General features: G+C 43.8%; 1 protein-coding gene across 7 annotated transcripts in view; it reads right to left on the reverse strand.

Annotated features, from left to right (window-relative positions):
• NEO1 (neogenin 1) overlaps positions 1-25910 on the reverse strand; it is a 173645-nt gene that overhangs the window by 139579 nt on the left and 8156 nt on the right. The gene's annotated exons all lie outside the window — the stretch shown is intronic.

Here is a 25910-nt window from a genome sequence, read left to right on the forward strand (position 1 = left end):
CACACACACACTTGTTATTTACAAAAAAATAATAAAAATTAAGTTTTTGAAAACCCTATTAAAAAACACGTACAGTTTACCTCACCAGACAGCTACAGATCAGCATGCAATGCTGTGAGTACATTAAAAACCACAAGAGTTATCAGCACAAAAAGTAACCATAGTAAAACACACTTGAATAAAGCTTTAGGATAAAGCCACGTAAAGCAGATGCATAACGAGTTCACACTCTGCTGAATTGGTTTATTGCACATTGTTACAGTGCAACCTCTGTGTGTAAGCAGCTCCTTGGAAATCAAATGGGAGCAAATCCATTCTCTTACAAAAAACCTTACTGTTCATAAGGTTACATATGACTATGAACAATAAATTATGCACGAGAAGCGAGGTAAAGCTTCGGAAGCTCTATATCAGAATAAGAAAAAACGTTTCTAGTTCAATTAAGCTGAAATGATTCCATACTATTACAACTGCCTAGCACAGAGAATTCTAGGATTCCTTTTTGGCCAGTCACCTATAAAAAATGAACATTTAATGATTTCATAATGGCAGGCACATGTATCCCCTGACTGAGCACAGACAGGGAGTTTCTCTTACAGAACATTAAGAGCAAAAAAGTGAAATTCTCCAAACTGGGATAAAAAGCAAGGGCCACTTTATTAACACTAAACGGTCTTTGGGGAGGCTGCCCAAAAAAACTCTTTAGAAGGAAAAGCAACAAAATGCAAGAAAAATGAATCCCTTCATCTTTTCAGTCTCCTCAACTCCACTTAGTGAAATCCTGGCAGCTTTCAAGGGAAATCCAATCCCCCAGTCTCCACCTCCTGCCCCAGCTGGAGCAGCCCCAGCCCCACATAGGTGGCTGTGTCTGGAAGGTGATTTCCAGAAGATCCTTGTGAAAGGCTGAGGTGCTCTCCTGTCACTGCACACTCTGCCCTGCCTACAGCATCCCTTTCCCACAGGAAACACAGGGCTGGGGGGAGTTTGTCCCTGCAGTTGTAACACAGGTCTCCACCACCACCATCTCCCTTTGTATCTGCACAAAGCAGAACAACAACAGTTGACATTTTGAGAGCAAATTCCCTTAGAAATAAACAAACCCAACTCCTCTGAGGTTTGGGATCCTCCACTGGGATCAGGAGAGCATATCTAAAATAAAGCACAAGGCTGCAGACTTGCTGTGCTCCTCATTTTAAGCAATGCAAAGCAATTTCAACGTGTCTCACAGCAACATTAGGAGGAAAACTCTGGGTTTTCCCAAAGAGGCCCAAAGCTCCCAAGTGAGTGACAAATGCAGCTCCAGCGACTGCAAGGAGGAAAGGGAAATCTACTGTGGGAAAAATCCCAAGTTCCCAGTGTGGTGTCTGCAGCAGGATTCTGCTCAGGGAGGGTCCTGCTGCATGCCCTTGCTGTTACCAGCGGCACTGGCCTGGTGCTGCAGCCCCCGAGTGCTGGTGTGCGAGTACAGCCTGCTCCGGGTCAGAACAGCCCGGCCTCCTACAGAGGGAATCCATGGGAAAGGGAATTCTTTTCAGCCTGAGCCATTCAGGGCCTCGATGGGCACTCACCAGGAAGCTCTTCTCTCTTCCTAGGAGCACTTCACGAGCCACAAGTACAACACAACAACCAACACAATGGGCTGTGCCCTCTGTGAGGAATGTTATTCTGCAAAATGGCTCTTCTGGGGAAAAGAGGGTTCTGGGAAGTGCCTCCCCCACCCCAGCTGCGGGGCTTAAAAACACAGCAACTCCCTGTTACAGACACAGGGCCACCTGCAATCTCTGCACATTGAGCCTTCACCAGATTGGTGGTGTTGTATTATTTCCGGGAGGTTTATGAGCTGAAAAACATACGGGAATGGGGTTATAGATAGGCAATTTCCCAAGACACTCCAGCTGACAAACCCAACTATCTTCAGGCAGTGGCTCTCACCATCTCGTGCCAGGCAGGTCTCCCAGAAGTAATCCTACTTTTGAGAAAGGCAAGACTGAGAGAACAAGGAGAGACATGACAGTGTCAAAACAGGACAAAGAAATTAAATACTTGACTGAACTTCTGCGTCTCTCAAGCTGAAGGCAGTAGTCAAAATTAAAACCAGACTTACTCAGAATTTTGTAAAATTTCGAAGGAAGCCCCAGACCATGCAGTCTAACAGTGCTCCAGATGAAAACTGACACAGTCCAGAGCAGTACTGCAGCTCCACAAAGGAAACAAAATCGGGTCCACAACGTGAAAGAGAATGGATTTGGACAGCAGAGGTGCTGAGGGCAAAGTCTGGTGTATGAAATCAAGGTAAACACAAAACCAGTTCAGCTTTGAAACAATTTTTCTGCTCCCCTACTCTTCTTGGCCGAGTCGCTCAGGATGTTCCAGGGCCAGTGAAACTGGATGGAAATTCAGATAAATCCCAATTACTGCTATGAAAGGCCGCTGCTTTAAGCACTTTAAAATAATCAATCTTCCCTTTCCAAAGCTGGACAACAATCTCCTTTCCCCGAGGTGTGAGCAGAAAAAGAGGCTGCAAAGAGGCAGCACTTGCACTCCTTGTTGACAGTCACTTTCCTACAGATACCAAACTATAGTGTCCATGTTTGCTTTATCAGACTTTCCCCTTCACCTGCTTTATCTGGTGCATTTATCTGTCCCTCTTTCATCGGGTTCATCCCAAACCAAACAATTTGGTTTGTTGCTTTTTAAAAAAAATGTAAAAAGGGAAAAATAATAAAACCGTTATTAACTGAAATAAGACGACACTCAAAAAAAAAAGATAAAGCTTAGAGTATTTTCCATTTGAAATTACATTTATAATGAAATCTAGCAAATTCAACAGGTTTATATAATTCAAATAGTATTTTTAAAAATGAGGCTAAACTGTGCAATTTCAAAAAATGAAAGAACATAACAGATTAGGAGATAGCAGCAGCAAGCTTTCCATGGCAGAAGTTTCAGTAATGGTGTTTTGGATACTTTGCTTCCATCCTCCACAGAACAGTGATGGGATTTTAACTGTATACAGAAGGGAACTGCCAGATGTGGATTAACAACACCACGACACACTCAAAGGAAAGTTATTTCTCGACTCCTGAGTGCAAGCTGAAGCTAGTGCAAGCTGCTTGTTTTCCCAGGATGCCAGTTTGCCTTTAAAAGAGTCTCACTGAAAAAGCTGAAGCTATTATTTAGCCAATTTTAACAAAAATTAAAATCAACAAGTGCTCTTAAACAAGGCATCTGCAAAGATGGGCATCACCAATACAAACAGCATTAATCTTCCACATCCAGGAAATAGTTATTTGTAAAGCTTGAGAATTTTGTGAAATCAAGTGGCTTTGTAATGCTGCTGTTGACAAGTTAATCCAGGGTCAGCTAGAAAGACATTGCTGCAGGTCCCATATTTCCAGCTTTGCCTTTCCCAGGAGCAAACCTCCTCTCTAAACCCAGCTAAACATGTCCCCCAAAGATGTGCTTGCATCAGGGTCCCCCAAACTCCCCTGTGAGTCCCTCCAGTTTGTCCCCCAAGTGCAGTTAATGCCTTCCCACCCCACAGGGAAGGGGTTTTGCAATGGAACACTCTCAGCCCCACAGGTCTGTTCCTACAGCTGCTCCAACTTCTTCTCATGCATTTCAGACTGGTGAATTCTTTTGTCCCTGCAGGAAAAGAATCCACCAAAGCCTAAGAGAGAGCTTTTCAAGAGCAGAATTCCACGGCAACGTGAAGCAGAAACGGCTGGAATCTTGTGGGGTTTTCATTTTAATTTGCATCTTCAGGGGAAATTTAAATAAAAGCAGCAGACGCTGTATCTACAAGGCTGCACCAGCCAACACAAAACAGCCAGATGTTTATACAAAAACAACAGCATTTTTCTAAACATAAAAAGGAAAGATTTGGGGGCTTAGTCTCTGCTAAACTCTCCTGTACAACTTTAATGCCATTCCCAAGGCCTGTTCTTTCCTTATTTAACTCATTGGCAGGGATGGGATGTGTCTGCACCATGAAATTGCAGCACGTTTAACACAGCCAGGCCTCAGCTGCAGATCTGTCCTGCACCTCAGCATAAGAACATTGGTTCTCCTGGCAAAGAAACTGCTCCACCATGGAAGTGGTGGTCCTTCAGTGAGGTCACACAGTGGGCAATCCTGCCAGAATTCAGAACTGACTCACATCTTCTCCCCTGTAGGAGGGCACACACTGAGCTCCCCTGGGTGTTCAAGGGGTTCTGCCCTCCATCACCCCGAGCTCTGTAAAGCGTCTGTGCACGGAGCTGAACACAGCTACTCCCAGAAAACAAGATTCCTTGCATTCTGCTCCATTTCAAATCACCCCATTATTAGTAGCAGTCACTGGAGATGTATCTCCTGCTCTCAAGGACACTGCACTAAGCACTGCTCCAGGCCTGAACAGCTCCACTGCAGACCTTCCCAAGGCCCAGCTCTGTGCCACACCTGCCCCCTCCCAGGAGCTTCAGCCAGAGGCACTGTGGGATCTGCTGGTGCCAGAGATGGCCCCTGGCTGATGCCAGCCCTCCCTCCCACCAGCTTCAGCTGTACCTCAGAGCCCCTGGATACCAATTCCTCATTCCTCAGAGCTGGGAGCTCTCTGGAGCACTTGGCAGTGAGAGACTCTGAACACCTCGGAAAAGGCACAAAATAACAGCTTTGTGATTAAGGCAAACACAGGTTTCAAAGTATTTAATGAACACCATGGTCAACCTTTCACACCTCTCCTCTTACATGAACTTGGAGAATACAGGCATCAATCTGTTAGTGCTCAAAAAACCTCAAATCCTGAGCAATCATAAAATCACAGAATCATTTAGGTTGTACAAAACAGTTAAGACTGAGCCTAACCCAGCACTAAACCATGTCCCCAAGTGCCACATAGTCCAGTGCTGCCATTACAAATGGAAATGCATGTGCCATAACCCCCTCTACAGTCACACCACCAGAAAAATGTGACATGAACTATGAATTCTGCCCCAATATGGGTAAAAAATTATTAAAAATCTATATTCAGATTCAACTCCTTCAACAGAGACCAAACTTACAAACTGAGAAGTCAACACAACAAATGCCTATAAAAGTCAGTGATGCAGAAAGCCCCTCCAGCAAACCTAATTTTTAGGTTGAGGAATTTGAATGCAACTCCAAAGCAGCAGCTATGTGCACAGAATGATGCCATAAAACATCAGAATGTATTTCAATTCTTCGTCCATAAATTTTAATTAGAGAAGTCCTGGTTTTAACACACATAACTGACCACTTGACTGGATGACCAACAAGTGTGGAAAGCTCCCCATCACTGAGTGTGAAAGATTCTCAGGAATGTATTTGCCATCACAGAACAACCTGCATCCTAAAAAAGGCACGCTGGTTTGAAGTTTTTTGGAAGCACTCATACATAAATCCTGCCACTGCTGTTTAACAGGCAGAATGCAAACAGACTAAAGCTGGGAGCACATCAACACTTCCCAGCTCTAGTCAGGGAGAGGAGGCAGAGCCACTCCTGCTTTCTGAGTGATCCAGGGCAGCAGTGCACTAAGACAGGAGAAAGCATTAATTGCAGCAGAGAACCTGCACACCAGGCACAGCAGCCCCATGATTTCCAAAGCACCTCACTCCAGAATGGAGAGGTGCAGGAGCAGTACCACAAAGGGATGCAGGGAATGCATGAGAACCAGCTGGAAGCCCAGTTGTTGTTTCAGCAGGCTGTATTTCCTAGAGTTGTCTCCACTTACACTAACACCACACTGGGCCGGACCTGCAGCTCAGTTGCAGCCATCCAACAGTGACTTTTTTCTGTTATTCCTTTGTGAGTGAGAACCCCAGAGCCTGGCCACTGTCTGTAACTCGTTCCCCTTGCACTGCTCCAGTACCCAGAGCTGACACACCCAAACTGCTGGGGTAAATCACTGCCCAGACTTTGGCTCCTTTCCCCAGCACTGCCAGCCCCTCTGTCCCCCTGCTCCATCCCCTGCGGGATGTGGTTCTCTGGAGCTCCTCCTGAACAGAGTATTGGTTCCACCAAGTGACTCATCCCACGGCAGGGTCTACCTCAGGCTCTTCTCCAGCCTGTCAAGAGAAGGAAATTGGTTTAAAAGCTACAGTGAATTACACGTTGTGCCCAAGGCAAAACACCTCCAGACAAAGTAACAGGACAAATGCTGTCAAATCACGGAAACCCTTTTAGGGCCATCACAGAAATTAAACATTGACTCTCTCTTTTCTTTTGTATAATTCAGTGCAAACTACAATAACAAGTTGTGCTAACACTGAAAAATAAAAGTGGTTTTGAGATGACTGAGCTGTTGCAAAGTGCTCCTTTAGTAAGCAGGCAGGAAACACTAATGCTTGTCACTCCTTCCCATAAGCAAGGCCAACAGAACTGCTCATTTGCTGCCCTTGCAAACGGGAAGATGCTTTCAAACATCTTTACATCTTTTGAAATTTATGCCATTTCAAAGACATAAATTCCCCATCTACCTCCACAGTGTGTTCTTCCCAGCATTTCAGTGCCTGAAATAAAGTGCCTGTGAAAGAAATTGGACATTTTCATGAACATTTAAATCTGCGGTCTAAAGAAAAGTGATTTCCCACAAGTCCAGAAGCACGATCCAATACTTAAAGAAGAACCAAAGACAAGTGAAGAGTGAGAGTATTACAGAATTACATAGAGATACACATTATATGCATATCTGTGTATTTGCCTCTTGAATAATTGCTAAAATGAGATAAAGAACAGCATTTCACACTTCCTCCAAATTACAAAGAAAACACGTTCCTGAAAAATAACATGACAAATGGGATAGAAGCAATCAACACCACAGGCCTGGGGGATTTGGAGAAGTTGAGGAGTGTGGCTTGTGGGTTTTGTTTTGTTCTTTAACAAAACCAACACCTGAGGACTTCAGAATCACCTAGTTTGAAGCTTCAGCTTCATAAAGTATTAAAGTATCACAAATCATTTTATAAACAGTACACAACCTCTCTTCACATAAGTGACTGTCCAAAACCCAGCCCTCCTTGGAGTAAAGCCCATGAACTCTTTCAAATAGGACCTACTGTCAGTATTTAACATTACAGTGGGAGGTTTTATGCAACTTTGTTTCAAAGCCTCAGTTCCAAATGCACAGTAATTCACCCCAAATGAAACCGTAGTAACTTAGTATGCAACGATTTCACTCCATTTCAGCCATGGAAGGGAATTTTGAAGTGAAGCTGCATGAATTCCTAAACACAGAAAATGAACAGCACATGAATAATTTATTGATGCCTTTTGCTCCATGTCAGCAGCTTTGCTGGAGGAAGTGATCTTTATGAAGTCCCCCAGGACACCAAGAAGTTAAAGACAGGCAAAGAGACCATGGGACACCATTCTGTGAGGCAGCAACGCCCCTCCAGGGGCTGGGTGGTGTGGGGGCTTCCAAACACCAGAGCTACACAGTCCAAATTCATGGGGCTGGGAGAGGAGTCACCATCCCCACCTCTGATAAGCAGCAACTGGATCTTTCGTGCATAACAGGTGCTGCAAGGGGAGGAAAAGGTCACCAGGGATGGAGACTGAGAATTGAGAATTAAGAGCCCATGGGCCAGAAAGGCACCAGAGCTCCTCAGCAGCCCAGGGAGCAGCACAGACTCAAACTGTGCCAGGAGGCAGCAGCAGCTCCCACAGCCATCCACCTCCTCTCCACACCTCCTGGCACAAACTAATCTCTTTTTTCTCCCCCATCACCTCTTCAGCCCAGAGCAGTTTCTCCCCACAGCACCCCCTGTCCAACCAGCAGCACCTCCTCAGCACCACAGCTCCCACACCAGGGAAGTTATTTGCCCTCTAAGGATCTAAGAACCTACTCAGGCACCTGCAAATGCTCACTTCCCTCAGGCACCCACCAGTTCCACATTACAAATCTAATTTTACAGAGAACTTAAATAATGGAAATATCACTAAGACCAAATCAGTTTCCCCTAATTTGCCCAAATCCCTCTGTAAGATCTAATAAAGAATATACAGTATCCTTTCTTGACAGCCTCTACAAAAAGCCTTTTTTTCCCAGATGTGGATTAGATGTTAAGAAATACTTTACGTGAAACAAGGGAACTCTCTGAAATTCATGTATAAACAGAAATACCTTGCTGTTAATCTAAAACCACAGGCGACAGCTCTGCAGCAGCTCTTGCAAAGGTAACTGAAATGACTGACCAGTTTATTGTGCATCCTGCACTGGGGGCGAGTGGTTATTCAAAATGAAGGGCAGATTAGCAGCAAATCTACAAGATGGGGGAGGAAGCAAATTAAAAAGTCAGCGAGAGGATAACTGATTCAGTGATGCAAATTAAGTGTTTTAAAGCCACTGGGACTCTGGAACATAGCACAGCTCAACAGAAAGAAAACCCAAGGCAATGCAACCTTCCAAACATAATTAACCATTTCTCTGGAATGCCAAGACTCGAAACATCATATTTACCTTAACTTTGACTGCTGATGGCTCAAAGCTTGAGTGCTACTACAATTACCAATAACCAATATTTAACCCCATTTCTGCAGCAAAAAGCCCTCAAGCTCAGCAGCAGTGGCTGCCCTGGATGGCTCTGCAGTGAAAATGAAAGTTGTTCTCTGCCAGAGAAGCTGAGCTTGGCTATGGACACAGCACTCCAGCCCAGGCTCAGCCTACCCCAGACTCACACCCAACACTGCACCAAGCCACGCTTCTGTCTTCAAGAATATGGTGCTCATATATAGAAAGACTCAATTTTCATTTTTTTCCTTACTCACAGCAGGCTACAGGGTAAATTAATGCTTCAGCCTGCAGTGACTTTGGATTAGGCCAGTCTTGTCAATAATTAATACATCTCTGTAGAGCCAAAGCACAGGAAAAAGCTAGATCAACCAAAAACCCTTCTGCTGTGGCACCAGCTTTTACCCCTGCTGAATGTGCACACACAGGACTTTAAAAAGGACAAGATTATTTATGACCTTAATGTAAGAGCTCTGAATGTCAGGATTGGGTTTTTCCTTTCCTTTAAAGAAATGCCTTATAAAATAAGAATTTTTATTGTAACAACTCAATAAATTGAAATAGAAGCAAATACCTTTTTTAACTGGCCTCTAACTTATCTAAGGTCTTAATCACAAGTTTTCAAGCCTTGGGGATTTCAGAATCCTAATGGGAAGCAATGAACAAAGGCAGCAGCAATTCCATGGGCTCAGGAATTGTGATCCATTGTCCTCAGAAAGGAGGGGTGAAGCAGTGACAGCCCCTCTGAACACCCTCCACGCAGGGATTATCCATCCCCACCACCGAGGCACAGAATATCCATCAGATGGAACTGCCACTCCTTGGACATAGCCATGGACAGCATCTGGATGCTCACCCCATCCCCTGTTGCTGTCACTGCACAACTACTGAAGTTATTAAATCCGCAAAAGGCTTCAAGGTGAAACAATTAATTTGCAAATTGGCAGATCATTAAAGATTGTTTTAACAGCTCTAAGTATTACACAATGAAACAAAATGCAAACACGCAATCAGCTGGAGCCTAAATTAATTCCTTCGTGAGGCCGTTTTTCTTAAATGAAGCCCCTCTCCTGGATAATCCTGGATTGCAGCTGTTTTGTTCTGCGTGCATCTTAACGAGGCCGCTGCTGCTGAAGGACACGACCCGATTTCATCCGAGGTCAGTGCTTAGCAGTAGGACTGGAACAATGCAAATTTCCACCCAGGCACAAGAAAGGCACTGGCCCTGCAGTACTTTTGGTGAGCTTCCACATCTGCCATCCCATTTTGACAGAAGTTCTTCAGCTGATAAAGCCCTCAGTTTCTGCATGACCAAATCCAACTGCCTGACATCACTGTCCACCTACTGATTTTGGGGAAGATGCTTGCAGCCTCAAGGAATGTGAGATGCTGCAGTCCAGCCATGAACTATGCAACTGCTACAAAGCAATACATAAATGTTCTTTTTTCAATCTTCAAAGCAGGTATTCAGACTGTTTTTATTTTCCTAGATAATAGCAGACTTCTCATGGAGAGTGAGACAAATTTAGATAAAGACAGAGATCTGGTACTTAGGGCCAGGCAGCAAACTACTAACTCAATCACGGAGCTCCCACTGAAATAAACACATTTCTATTGTGCTCCTAGAGCTGTGCAGTGACAGACCCCAGAGCTCTGTCTGTCCTTCCAGATGTGTTTTCCACCCCTTCATTCAGCCACAAGTCCAGCTGCACTCCAAGGTTTGCTTCCCCCTCGCAGCAGCTACCAGAGCAAGGTGCAAGCTCTGCCCTCTCTGCACATCACACACCTGGCAAGAACAAAGACTGGACAAATTATTCTCAATTAACCTTGGGTGAAGTGAGCTCAGACACTGGGAGGGCAGGGAATTGTTCAAGATGGTCAAAAGCAAATCATTTATGTTCTTTGTGATTAAGAATAGTAGATAAGGAGAGGCACAATTCATACGTGATGCTAAGGCAAGTCACTATTTCATGGAGAATGCCAGGACAGAGTGTTTAAAAATGTGCACCACTTCAGGACATTTCTTCAGTGAATTACACCACAAATAAACAGTTTGAAGTAACTGAATCATCTGCCTTTGGTGCAGCTCAGAGGAGCTACAGCAGATGCTTGAGGTTTTACAAAACCACCTTTCCAGGGAAAAGGGCTCCCTGCCCACCTGAGACTGTCCCTGAAGTGCTGCTCTTTGAGGGGGATATCCCTTGCACCATTCTGACATGGGGACAAAAAAGGACAAGGCCCTAAGGAGAATCCCCAGTACTTTCAAAGACAAACCACTACAAACATGAAGAGAGGCTTCCAAAGGGGCACAAAGCTCGGAGGAAAACATCAGGCTAAACTCTCACACAGAGGCAGGTGGAAATTTGAAGGTATTCAGAGTAGAAATTTTGGAAATCAACTAAAGCTTATCTCATCCTCACAGAAAACTTTCATAATCAGCAGTCTCAGCACTGGCACTGTTGGGAACCCAACACATGGCAAACTTCAGCCCAGTGGTAATTTAAAATAAATCCTGCACAGTAGGGAATCCTACCCACATACCATTGGAGACTTTATTTAAACACAACTAGAGCCTGCATTTAAAATTTCCCTTTAGGCTGAAATTCAGCTTTTCATTCAAAAGCCTTACCCCTGCCCCAAACTACGTTTAGTCAACATTCACAAGACTTACAGTTGAAATCAAAGTCTTCCTTCTTGTGTTTACACCTACTGAGGCTTTACCAGCAAATTCTGCTCCAGCATTGGTCCATGCAGGCTTTAAGCCAGAGGAGCCAGTTTGTTGCAAACAAAAAAAAAAAAATTCAATACATAACCACAAGGGCCACATAAAAGTAATTTAGCATAACCAGAAAACACACTAAGTCAAATTAAAGCCCAATGCTTTCATTAGGGCATGGGGAAGTCTATTTATGCTCAGGCATTCTCCACTTCAGAATTACCAAAAATAGTCCTGACAAAGTTTGCTGCCCGTTTCCTCAGCGCTGGAGCAGCGTTGGCAGTGCTGGCTGTCACACAGCCAGGCTCCAAGTCACCCAAGGACACCAGAGCCAGCATGGCCCACCAGCCCAGGGAAACACAGCCTTTTCATGGGCACATCCCAAGTGTCTCTGCTGGGACTCAGCAGCTTCCCCAGGGCCTGAGTGACACCTGGCCAGCACCCACCAGGCTCTCTCAGCCTCCCGATGGATTCTTCTGCACATGGGATTTGCTTTTCCATCCCAAAACCACAGATGTGTGTGTCAGAGTGGATTCTGCAAGGCTCAGTGCATGATCACGAGTGCAATTCCAAGAGGCAGCAGCTCCCCAGATCCTGGGTAAGCCAAAGGAAACCATGGATTGAAGCATGGAAATATCACTCTGCATGTGCTTGTGGCTCCCAGGGAGGCCTGGGAGAGCTCAAGTCCCAAGAGCAGAGCTGCCTCCTGCTGCCCCAGCATCCTCCTCCTCCTCTTCCAGCATGTTTCAGACCTGCATTCGTTAACAGACAAAGATCCAGCCCTGGACAGAATGTAGGTGAGCAATACTTTGTAATAATTTTATGAGCAAAGTCCAGAAAACAGAGCAGAAAATACTTGGCATGTTACAGTCCTGAGTCCTTATCTCCCAGGGGGACCAGTTTGGGGACTGGGTGAGGATTCCCACAGAAGCCAAAATCAGATCCCTGCAAAGATGAACCACACATTAGATACATGAGAACTTCCTCACTTTCAGCCAACAGTGGTGCAACAGCCCAGCAATGCAACACTAAAAGCACTGACTGTCCTCAAGGACAAGGCTCAGCAAGGGACATCCATGGGTGACAGGATTTAAAGATCCAGCTGGTCTGGTGGGTTTGGCTGAGTACAAGAGTTCGCAGCCACAAGTTCCACCTGGTCTGTAACACCCCAATAATAAAAGGATTATATTGCAGGAACAATGAAGAGCAGAAAAATGTATTTACAGTAAAAACAATGGTATATGCACAACTCTCACTACTGAATTCTTCACAAAACTTTTCTTGAGGACTCCACAAATCTTTCAGCTTTAAGAGATTACTACAAATGTGAATTTTAGCCTGTTCTAACTCTTAGACAGCAGAAATATATAAATATTGGATCAAACTCTAGCACCACTTCTTACATTATTAATTCTGGAATAAAATACTGTCAAAGTTCTTTTCTTTTATCAAATCACTTCCTAATCTGTGAGAGGGACAGGGAGGATGAGATCAACCCTGCACATTCAAGCTTAAGCACCACTTACACTGCACTGTGCCTGAAAGCTTTAAAAGTTTGGCCATCACTGAATTTGCTGCTGCCCAAAAATACTCCACTGCAAGTCCTGCAGTTTCCAGTTTGTACAGGAAAACACACAGAAGGAAGGAAAAGAAACAAATTAAATGACCTTTTAGAGTTCATTAGTGATGTACTTACTTCAGAAGTAAATCAGTTTAATCAGACCCCAATTAGTCCAGTTCCAGCAGGCAAGGACAGCTACTGGGAGACTGCACAGAACAACACTGAGATTTGCTAACTCATTCTACAAGCTGTTGAAAATGTCCAAACCCACTGAGAGGCCAAGGCTAAAAAAAGAGCCCCAAAAATCCATGCTCAAAGTGGAATTTAGCTAAGCAGTGAAAAGGTCTGCATGTCAGAGATGGAAACAGCAAGTCCAAAATCCTTCTGTCCACCAAACAGCCAATTGATACAAATTGATTTGTATCAATATTGGTGCTGCTTTTAAATAAAATAAGGCTCATTTTGTATATAAGTACATTAATTATGTACATTTATGTTATATTTGAGCACACACAGCCCCCACTTGCAGAAACTCCAAGTCTATTTGCAAATCTTGAGCATATTTGACAAAGATCATTTCAGAGAATTCCCATAAATGAATAAAAACTGAATCAAATCAAGGAAGGATTTGATGCTCTCAAGATGAAAACGGCCACAAAGTCACTTTTTAGACCATGAAAATATCCAGAGAGTATTTCAATGTTAATTATAACTGTTCAAAAAGGATTCATTCCATGGCTTGCAGAATTATTAATTACTTCCCTCCTTCCTTACAGAGGCCACAGGAACAGGAGCACTGAAAGCTGCACTCTGAAGCTGTGCCCACACTCCCACAGCTCCCCAGCAGCAGTGCCCAGGACAAGGGCACAAGGTGGGCAGTGCTGACATGGGGTCAAGCACCTCCTCTCCTGAGGGACAGCAAGTCTGCAACCACCTCAGACAGCTCACACAAGTTAACTCTCACCTGTCAGATGGGGAAAGCACTGCCACAAAATACACCTTCAAGTTCATGGTAACATTTTTCTTTCAACCCTGAGAACTTCTCAAGCCTTTCTCAAATTCAAGAGACAATATTTTGTGTTATCAAGACTTAGGAAAAAATCTGAACTCCAACTTGCTCAGATTTGAAAATGTTCACACTCAAATACAAAAATGTTATTCCTTGTCTACAGAATCATAAGGCAGGAGGACAGACTGATTATACACTTTTGCAGCAGTTGCTACCCAGTCCTGGGACCATGTACTTATAATACTGCCAGACCTGCTTTACTTTAATAACACAAAAAAAGAACTCATGCCCATTACAGCAGCCAAAGAACACATTTCATCACTTAAGACATTCTTTATCCTAACAGACATCAGTTAAAAAAAAAGAAAGGAGTGTTTAATCAGATGAAAGGGATCTCCTCTCTTTTAAAATCCACATGATGTAGTGAGGATAAAGGGACAGCAGTGCAGCAGCACAGGGACTCCCACCTGGCTGCAGCCCAACCAGGGCAGGCTGGGAGGTGAGACAGGGCAGGGAGAGGGGGAAAAACCCACAAAAACCACTTTATGTCACTCTGCCACTGATAAAAAGTGTTAGTGGAGAAAGCACAACCGCACTGTAAGGCAGTTTCCAGCTGAGGTGAAGCTCAGGTAAGGAAAAGCAGGGCACTCTGTTAGAGCAGATGTCACACACAGAACATTCACTTCTGCCCCTTCTCACACCTGCCTCTCCCAGTACTTTCCTCGGCTGGGTTTTTTGGTTTGCCTATTTGGCCCAGACAAAAGTACAATGAGGTTGACAAGTTGGTGTTCTAAACCAAAACTGGACCAAGAAAAATAATGACAATGAGATTCCTTCCTCTCAGCAAAGATCTGCCAGGAGCCGTTCTTCTCACATGGTTACAAACCCTTGCAAGGGCCTGAGCTTAACAGTGCCTGATGCCACACTTCTGACACCCAGGCTACAAGAAAGTTGTCCACCACTGAAAACAGCTCCATTTTCCTGAGCTGTGGCTGCTGCTATTGAGAGCTGAGCACTCCAGAGCAAGCAGGCAGGAGCAGAAGTTCACATTTCCCAACAACTTCCTGGATATTTTACAATTGCTTCCCCTCAGGAAGCTGATTCAGTCTTTGCAGCTCCAACACCAACAATTCTTGTTGAGAGGCAAGTTGTCCAAGAATACTAAGGCACACTCCTACAGCACACACAGACCCATTCCTGGCTCCCTAACAATGGCTTTTTCTTTTGGCCAAACTTCTCACTGCAAAGAGGAGAAAAGGAATGAACTGCTCAGGTAATGCCCAATGTCTCAGGCTTTTTTTGATTTGTCTGAAAGCAGCAGGGCACCCGATCACAAATGGAAAAACAGGCTGGAGAACAGGTCTGAAAGGAGAAAGGTAACACTGAGTAAATAACCACAATCACTCTGGGAAGAAGGATTTCCTCCAGGACACATTTAACCCAATGCTTCATGTTCCAAATCCCTGGTTTTCCCTCTTCTGCAGGTCCAAAACAGCCATGTGTCTGCACATGTAACAGACCATTTTTGTTTTGTTTTTACATGACACAGTTTTACCTGCAACTGATCTTATTGTGTAATTTATCAGTTACTTACTAAAATTCCATCAGACTTCTTTTCCACAGAAGTGCTACACCTTAAAGTAAAATAATTAGATCACCAGGACTTCAAAGTGAGGATTTCACAGGTGGTGGCCTTTCAATGCTCAGTCAGACTAAAGAATTGATCTATTTGGATCGATCTGTTAATCCTGTTACTCTGAAAAAACAAGAAAACAGTTTTACTGGGTCATCCGAGCCTCTGATTGTTCTAAAAATCATCACTCTATTATTACAAAGCTCCTCCCCTGGAAGCCAGGCTGATAATTTTCAAGATGATAACCCATAATCACAGCACCAAACATTAATCTTTGGAGAGAGGAAGATATTTTATGTACATCAGACTGCTTAAAACCCATCTGTACTACTTTTCACATGTTATTACATTCAAAAGAAATATTTATGACATAAAATTACTTAATACCAGTGTCAAGCTGCTTTCCTGGAGAATTAACTGGAATGCTGTAAACACAAGGAGAAGTTGTTTGGGTGTTGTTTGAGTCTTTTTAAACAGCACACATGAAAGGCTCCTGGCTCCCAGTTTTGCCGTGTTGTGCAGATGTGAGATGTGTTGAACAAAAGCCTCTCTGGTTGGGAGCTGCAGAGCTTTGATCGCGAGCTGCTGTGATCTCCACTTCCCACACGCTCCTCTTCCCTCCCAGACTGCAGCAGAAGACACAGTTGTCCCGATTTTCCTGCTCCTGATGAATATTTTAAGGTTGAGTGAAGTATCCACTGAACTTTCCTTGTGGTAGCATAAAGCCTGATGTCTGTCAGAATCCAGCTACTACTTAAACTCCACTGCCAGTGCTTATCCAGTGACTTCCCCCTTCCTACTCATATGAATTTCTTTTAAATGTCAGGCTTGTACTGCCAGAATATTTAGTTATGCATTAATATAAATGTTGACTTTAAAGCAAGCTCAATTTTAAATATTTAGCTTTTATTTTTTTTTAAAAAATCAGCTATAAATGATAGCCTGTGTTTAAATAATATTTTAACTACTTGGCCAGTAAATATTCAGATAAGATTAAACAAAATTTCCAGGAGCTAATAGGTCAGGAATTGCTTGAAAATGACATTTTGTAAAACAGGAGAACAGTGATAATTTCTAGTAATTTTTTCCAACTTTTTCTTGGCAACCAAATCCACAAGTGAAAAACCTCATGACTAAAAGTCTTTCTTCCAGCAAATAACCAGGAGCTATTTTGCCATGGATGTTACCCAAACCTGCCATCTCCTTTGGGTTTATCAGTTTGATTAACTCAGCCCCAGGACGAAGGCTGCTTATCATCTTTGTTAAGGAGCTTTGAAGATGTCAAGTGCTGCAACCCCGAGGAGTTCAGAGGAAAAAAGATTATCCTCTAGTGCCATGTCTGAATAACTCAGATGTGGTGGTTTCATCACCAGCTTTAACAAATTCTCTTTGGTGAAACGTGGAGAGCAGGAAGACTCTGCTAAATCAGCATCAGGAAGGACACATGTGATCTCAACATCCTTCTTGGAATTCTGAACCACAGAGGAACCAAGTGAGAGATCCCTGTGCTCTGCTCCAGATAATGCCAGAGCAAACCCCGGTGCAGCTGCCACAGGAACAGGCACACCGAGTGCACCTGGAGCACAAACTGCAGCTCCCAGGACAGGGGCAGGCAGGACAAAATGAGATGTACAGAAAAAGCCAGGCCCGAGCTCTGTGCCCAGAGCTCTCAACGTTAAACAGATTAATGGAAACTCCCAAAGTTGCAGCAGAAGCCTGCAAGTGGCTGAGTGGGGAGCAGAGGGAACATTAGTGCCAAGCCTCAGTAATTGATTGGGTCTGCTTGCACGCTCTATCTTTCCCCTCAAACTACATTTTCCCTGCATATGGTTTCTCTTTCTGCCACTTTTAAAGTGATTTATTCCTTCAAAAGGAGAATTAGGTCTTATTTTGATCAAATATTTAGGACCTTTTAGACATTAAAAGCCACAGATTACAAAGAAGGAAGGGTCAAAACAGTAAAGTCAGATTAAAATTGCAGATAAGCCACAAATATTGAAGTCAGGAATGAACAAACAACTAGCAAAACAAGATTCAAAGAACTAAGAGGCTTATCCACCCTCCCTGCAACGTCTGGCTCCTTACTGCTAAATAACTGCTACTGAGATCTTCCCCACACAGGAGCTGATGAAAGGGGTCTGAATATAGGTCAGCAAAAGCCTTTCAGATCCAGCTACAGACACTAATTAGATCACTTTCAGTTATTAAAAAAAGAGAAAAGGGAAAAAACCTCCAAAACAAAGGTTTTACCATTCAAAATGTTCTGAATTTCTCTTTTTTCTTGTCTCTAATTGGCAGTGGCCTTTGGTTTCAAAGCAGCTGGTTGCTGCCCCAGCTCTGAAATTGTCACCAGCACACACCAAACACGCAGTGACCACACTGAGGAAGAACCTGCAGCAAAATTAAGGCTGAACAACATCTGCAGCGATCCACAAAGACATGGGGAGGGGAGGGGAGGGGAGGGGAGGGGAGGGGAGGGGAGGGGAGGGGAGGGGAGGGGAGGGGAGGGGAGGGGAGGGGAGGGGAGGGGAGGGGAGGGGAGGGGAGGGGAGGGGAGGGGAGGGGAGGGTCTTTAAATATGTTTTCAAGATATAAAAGAATTCTTCAGCTTTATAAGAGAACACTGACTGTTTTGTTTTACACTGCCAAAACCCACAAGGCAAAAAAAAAAAAATTCTGACTCTTTTTTTCCCCCTGAAGTATACAGTATAGCTCAGCTCATACAGGGCTCCTTGTACCAGCTTGTTTATGCCTCCTCTCCTGTGAAACAAGCCTTTATGTCTCCATAGTGGAAAAACCCACTGGTTTATATCCTTTTTGAGATGTATGCAGCCAATTAAATTGTAAAGTAATACCTGTTTCAAAGTCTAACTCAAAGAAACGATACATTCCTGGACTGGGCCCAGAGCCAAGAAGGTCACCTTACACCCCGCAGTCACGAGGGAACTCTTGGCTTTTGGAATTTCGTATTTTGATTTCCATGCAAAGTAAAACTGAGGGACTGGAAGGATGAAGTATTGTGTATTCTCTGCACCCAAACTGAGCTCGTTTCTCAAGTGATAAGGTTAATATTCCGAGGAACAAGAAAAGACAGTTCAAGAGTTCAGAGTGATTTCAAGCCATTCAGAAAGACTCAGGGAAGTGACAATTGCTGGTAGCTCCGTGCTTTCCAGAACAATTTTAGTGATGAATAAACTATTATGTGACCAGACTATATGCATAAGAATGGTATAATGTGCACGAAACAACAGTGCACCAACACATTACAATAAAATCCACTTGTCAGATTAACAAGCCAAGTCGATTTCCTTCCATATGAGAACGGTTATGAAAAGACTGAGATCTTATTTTAATTTCCAGTTTTCTGCAAAACAAACAGCACAGCAACCCCAAGAAGAGCGACTGGAGACAGGCTGCACCCCACCAGGTGAGCTCACCTGGGCCACCCTACAGCTACAGACTGGTTTTTAAGTCTGGTTTTTAAACTGGTTTGATAGGAGTCTCTGAGCTAATGCTAGGGTTTATTTTAAATTTAGCAGCACAAATGTGTATGCAGGGTACCCTCTATCTCTACCTGATGCCATTTAAAGAAGGACCCTAAAGTTTCAATGCCTTGGAGATTTCTGGATGGGTAACGAAAGTCCAGCAAATGTACCAAAACAAGGACTTGAGATATTTTTGTGACATCTGTGTCTGACAGAAGCTGTCGAGTCAAATTCACAGGTTGTTTTCTTCTAAGTTAGTGAACATAATTACAGAGTTTTCTGTGGAGCTTTCAAGACACCAGGCAGTTCGCTGTGCCATATTCCCACAAACCTCCTGCTTTAATATATTAAAAACTAGATTGCCTAGCCCACATGAAAAATCCTCGCAATGACTATACATTTAATAAGTTTAATTCCTTTGTCAGATCTGTACCATGCCACAAAACTAATACCTGTGTAAAAGATGTTTTTGTACCTGTTTCTCATAATAATGTCCTGAGAACCAGGAAAGCTAGAGACAGAAAAGCAGAGTTAAAATCAATTTCCGGCACATAAAAAAATAATTCTGTATATTGATTAGGTACTCAGAAAGAATTGACTTAATATTGGCATCATTAACATCTAACAGCAAAATTCAGAACACTCTTCAAGCAAAGGCTACATCAAAGAGCTACAACATTGAGTAAGGGTTGGAGAAATAACATCAAGTGCAAGCAGCTACATTTCCTTGTAACTTGTGCACAACACAGCATTTTAGCATTTTGCAATGTTTCACAATAATATTGTAACTGTTTAGCCTCAGAAACATAAAGATTTACTTTTTTGATGCAAGTCGTGTGTGAAATCAATTGTGTTGACGAAAATATAATTTGTAACATATTTACATCTTCAAGGCTTTTCTGCACTTGACTTTGGGGTAACAAAACCCACTTAGCTCTCACAGTATATATTTTCTCCCCCAGCGTGTAAGAATCAGGATTTATTTCTCTGTACAGATCTCCAGAACAGCTTTTCCCTCGCAAACGATTCCAGTGCAAGCGGGCATTAAGAACAATAACCACGTAGCAAGCTGCCACAATGGATTGGGAAAAGCTTTGTCTCCGACAGCCACTGGAAGCAGTAGTTTGAGTTCTCAGTCCTTCTAGAATTTACCAGACTGAAAACTTGCGGGTTTGGTACTCCCACCAGCCAGGGCTGGCATGGCAGGGCAGGGCAAGCAGGTGAAGGCTGCAATCGCGTCCTTTGTGCCCGGCGTTAGAGAAAGGCAAAGCGAGCTGCAGAAATCACCCTCATCCCCACCCGGCCGTGGGTCACCCCTCATTCTGCTCCTCCCGGCCAGGACAATGCGCTTCCCAGGGCAGGGGAGCCGCTCCGCCGATGGCCAAGAGCTGTCCCAGCCCCCTGCGGCGGCCTCAGACATTCCTCTGCTCTGTCAGGCAATGAAAATATCCCGAGAGGATTAGAGCAGCCCTGGGGAAGAGAGCGGCTCGCGGACATCCCCAGCGCACAAAGGCACCGAGGGTTTGGGGGGTCACAGCACCGGGAATGACCCTCAGTTACAGCCGCTAACGGTGGGCTTGGGCCTCCGACAAATTAAACCTCTAAAAATTCGCTGGTACTTTCACATTCTTGCGGGATGCAGGCAGCGTTTGGAAGTGTTCATTAAGGAGGGCAGACTCCTGCTCTGGCACTTACACTAAGGGGAAAAAACCACGAGAACAAGCAAAATTAGAAAGCAAAACATCTCTTCCTATTTCCATCCCGGGCACAGGCACAGCCAGCTACTCTATTCTTCTTCTATTCAACTTCATACAGAGTGCTCAAGGGTTAAAGTGCTTTAAAAAAATATTAAGAAAGGAAAACCATTTTTTCTACAATGAGGAACACTTGAGAAAGGCTCCAAGCACCAGGCTAACAAAGAAAACGGTCCTGAAGCAGGAGGCCCTCACTACAGCATTCATCTCCTTTGCCAAGCAAATATATTCAAATAAAATTATTCAATCCCAGTGTGGCTTCCAGGCCACATTAAGGTAGTAACATTCTCCTTAATTATATTCCTTTTCACATCTTTAAAAATCCTTTCAGTGTTTACTTGAAAAGCTAATTGCTGACAGCTAGAAAGAGCACGCACGTGATCCTTCACAATTCTGGGGTGGAGGGGGGGTACTGTCCCCTCCCGCAGCAGGTCCCAGGAGCCCCGGGGATGAACAGCCAGACAAAACCTGAGAAAAGGAGGCTCGGGGACACCGCAGTGTCCTCTACAAGTCCCTGACAGGAGGGCAGAGAGGGTGTCCCTAGAGACACCAGGAACAGGAGGGGGTGGATATTGGGGAAAATCACTTAAGGGCTGTGCTGCCATAGGGCACGGTGGAGTCCCCATCCTCAGAGGGATTCAGAAGCTGTGTGGTTGTGGCCCTTGGGGACAGGGCTCAGTGGTGGCCTTGGCAGTGCTGGGGAATAGCTGGTCTCAGCGATTGCAAAGGACTTTTCTAACCTAAACAATCCCATGACTGTGTGTACATTACCCATCTCACACACCTTCCCACAGACACCGAGCTGGGGGATGCAAAGGGAAACACAGGATTTTTCCAGGCTTGAAAACAAAAACCACCAGAAAACAGATCTATACAGAGGATTTCTGATTAAAACTCCAACATGGATTTTAACTACAAGAATTATGGTTTCCTAATTGCTGTTTAAGTTTAGCTTGCGGATGACACAAGATGTCAACGTTCCAGAAGTACAGTCTAAGAAAAATCTTTATTTTTGTACTCCAAAAATCATGAAGCAACTTCAGAAAGATCTCACACAGTGTTATAGTCACGCTCAAAACAATCTCCAAGTTATCAGCACAGTTTCTCCAGAATTTACAAGCTTGAAGTGACTGTCCTACTGACCAGAGCAGTTTACATTCTCTGTGCTGAGACCACCAAATTTCTCCTTTTAAGCCAAGTACAGATGGCACAGACAGTTCTAATCAGACTTCCATGATAAACATTTTTTATTGACAGTTTTCTCTAAAGCAAAGTTTGAAAGTGCAAAAACACATGTAAAAGAGAGAAATTAAATCAGGTCCAGCTCTATCTTTACAGAGATCACAAAGTTAGACACAGGGATGACAGAGCCACAGCAATTAAATACATATCACAGAACGTTTCTAAATTTAACAAAAAGTTGTGAAATCCAACTTAGCAGCAACTTGGAAGGCAAACTCTGAGGAAAGGCACTGCAGGGTTTACCCGGAGGGGAGGGAGGGAGGAGCTGAGCTAAAAGGAGCAGCAGCCACCTCCCCCAGAACGGTTTATTAAAGCAAGAACCCGGCATCAAAGCGCATGATAAATAATTAACGTGCAATGCCTTTGTGATAAGGCACTGAACTTGAGCTTTCTCCTAAGGTAAATGATTTGTAAATGCAAATTTGTCCAGCTGCTCCTTTCCTGCATCAAAAGCCTGCTCAAAGATAGCATTTATGAGCTATTTTTGTCAAATATTTATACCATCTTAATCAGGTTTTGAGTCGTGTGTGTGCTCGTTGGTACACAAAAATGCAGGGCAGTTACAGTTACATAAACTAAAGAGTTTGGGGGGTTTAAAAGTTGGGTTTTGCCTACTGGTCTATACAAGCTCACTCTTTAATTACCCCACCTCATTCACAGAGAGCAGTAACACACCTGCAGAGACCATTCCAGTTACATTCCATCCATCTTTCCCTTCACATGCAGATCAGAAGGCTTGGAAACAAGTATTACATTTTTTTATTCTAAAAGTATTTAGGAAATGGCACCTCAAAATGAAATTACATCTGCACAGCCACCACTGAAGGTTGTGTTACAGCCTTGGAAGGTATAGAAGCAATTACAGCAGGAGCGTGGATGTGTCTGATTCCAGCTGCTGTAAGTCTGCACAAATGTAACTGGTATTATCATTAAAGGCTGAAGAATGAATTAAATGTGGCTCTGCTTTTACAGTGATACCCAGTTTGGCCAGCATCTAACACCTGCCTATCAATCTCCAGGAAAACTGCCTGAAGAGGAATTTTCCAGGCGATAAAGCAAACAGTGTTCTTGTTAGCAGAATCCCAAAGCTCTGCCTAAAAAGCTCTAACAGCTTCCTGGAAACAGAAATATTCCTGCTCCTTTGCAGAGGATGGGTAATGGCTCCTTACCCACACAGCAGCTCGGGATAGCCCTGCAAGAAGGTGAAGTCCTGTTTCTGAAAGCACTTATGAGAAAGGTTTAAGCAAACCAGCAGTAACATCCAGGACAGTTCCCTGGCTACAAGGTAACAGACTGGCCCCACCCCACCAGCAGCTGAAACGTGATTAAACTTTGTAACTTAAAACCACTTCCAGGTTTTGCTGTATGACAGGAGTCACCCAAAGAAATTCTCAGTCTTTGGGTTACTGATACAAAGCATCAACTCAACCTCCCATCCACTTACTACGCTGAGAGACTGCACAAGTTACAAGAAATCAGATGGCAATAACACGGGTAGGTCACTGAATGTGTGGTGATTTCACGTTCAGTTCATTCATTCAATCCAGCTTTGCATCCCAAGGGAATCACAGTCAAGAGGGGCAGTGAACCCAGCTTTGGTAATGATTTGCATTTGGTAATGGCTCCACAAAGCTCTCAGTACCACCAGTGAGGCACAACCTACAAAGGCCAGTTGTTATTTTATTTTTTAAATGAACACCACCGTGCTCAAACACAATAACCAAGAGGCCTTCAGCACACAAGTTAAGAATGATGAAGTTAGTCACATGACAGGAGCTAAATTAGATTTAAGCAATCAATATGCTCCATATATTCATCTGTAATAACAGAAACAAGCACTTGATAACCTTTCAAAGCCTTCTGAAGAAACAATAATGTCTTGAATGGGCTAAACTTGGAGAAAATGCTTAAGATCACATGAGAGAAAAGCAAAGGCAAAAATCTACTTCTTACAGGTCCTTATTTTAGTAAATCGGTAAAGGATATGCTTGAAAATGCTAAAGCCATAAAGTCTGCCCAGGATGAATGTGAAAGCAAAGATGAAACCCCAAAGCACAGGCCCTGAGCTGTGGTGCCTCCACAGGAAGCTCCAGAGTGAGCAACAAACAGCACAAACCAAACTGCACACAGAGATCAGATCTAGCACAGAGAGATTTCCAGCTCCTGTGAATGCTGCCTTTTTCCATTTAGACTGATTTCCTCAGTGAAATGAAAAGCTGGCAACAACAGCAAAGAAAACAACTGGAAAACGTTACTTTAGAAAACCAACACTTCAGATTTGGGGCTGTTCATGCTGTTACCATGAGCACAAGAGCTCCCAACTGAGCTGAACCAGGAAAAGCCTTTTTAACCAGCACTACCTAGAAAGTGGAATGTATTGGATCCTGCTCTGGGTGCATCTGATGCCTGGTTCTGCTCTTTCCACATTCAGAAATCAATTTTCCCCTCCCAAAGTCTCAGATGTGAAATACAAAAACCTCTATTCACATGCTGTGGTGTTGCCTTGCAGATTCTGGCACCTCAGTTTAGAGCAGACCTACAATATTTACAGCACCTACAAGAAATCCTATATAGCTGCACTCACAGACAACACACTGAAAGGGCAAGAACACTCACTACACTCAGTGGAACTGCCAAGGTTTTCAGTTCTGCCAACAGGACACTCCACCTTCTACAAGTCATGGTTTGTGTGGGTTTTCTTTCATCCACATCTCCAAGAAGTTACCAAAAACCACAACACAAGCTGGTTACCAAATCATTGCAGGTATCTCAACCATCTCTTATCTCATACTATCCAGGTATTTTTCAAAACCTACCATAACTTCAAATAAGGAGATAAGTAAAAAGAATCCATAGCAACAGCAGAACTATAGAACCTAAAATTAAGGCTCTGAAGACCTGAAGTAGGTATGAGCAAACAAGAACATGTGAAGATTTGGATAAATAAGCTATTTTACACTTCAAACAGAAGACAAGCCTTGTCAGATTCCAGAAAAGGAAGCAACTTGAGAAAATGATGGAGAGCTGTCCCACCCAAAATCTGTGGTGCAGTCTCTAAGAGCTCTTAATGCTAATGAAAATAGTGTCCCATAACATGTATTAAATTTGCTGTTGCTGATGAGTAAGAACAGAGTGCTGTGATTTCAGGTGGAATCCCTGGCACTGCCCTTCACCACAAACAAGGCACAGTGCACTGCACCCTTACAGGGGCTGGCAGAGGTTGCTCTCTCACCCCATGATTTCTACCTCTGCATTACCAACATCTCCTTCAGTAACAAGGGGTAACCAAGACAAATGAAAACACTTTTTCCTTTGTCTGCTCTGCAGAACCACCAAGAACACAGCAAAACAGAGCCCAGTGCAGGCAGGGAGCAGTTTCCCACCTCCTGAGTACCCCCCCCTCAGCTCCCTGCCAGCCTCCCAGGACATGCACAGCCACAGCACTTCATTTCACCCTGAGAAAAACTGAGCAGTGTCATCCCGAGCCATTCAACTGACTCTTGGGGGGCTGGTTTGGCTCTCAAGTGTGCTTCCCATTTCCCTTCACAACCATACTGGCACACCCTATGACATTTAAATTTTTCTTACGCTTCCAAACAGTAATTCCAACAGAAGTGCTGTCCTTACAGGATTTCATTATTCACAGGGACAACTGTGGAAGTCCAGGCCCCAAAAAGCAACAGTACAGCTGTTAAAAATGATACACTACACAAGACAAGCATCATTAACTGAGGTTCCCCCTGCACTTCTGCAAGTGAGTGTATTCAGAGCTGTCAGGCCTCCATCCTTTTCTGAAACCACAACCTGCTGGGCAGTTTTGCATTTTTTTTTCTCAAGGCTAAGTATTTTAAGATGAAACCTGTAGCTTTATTCCCACTTCAGAACCAGACAAACAAATGAAATTTCAGCGTGGGAAAAAAAGCTACAAACCAAAGCAGTAATTAAAGCTGCACTGAGAATTCGTTACCAATCTGAAAATGAACTTTCATGAAACATTTGG

Source organism: Passer domesticus, chromosome 14 (assembly GCF_036417665.1).
Source record: "Passer domesticus isolate bPasDom1 chromosome 14, bPasDom1.hap1, whole genome shotgun sequence".
NCBI lineage: Eukaryota > Metazoa > Chordata > Aves > Passeriformes > Passeridae > Passer > Passer domesticus.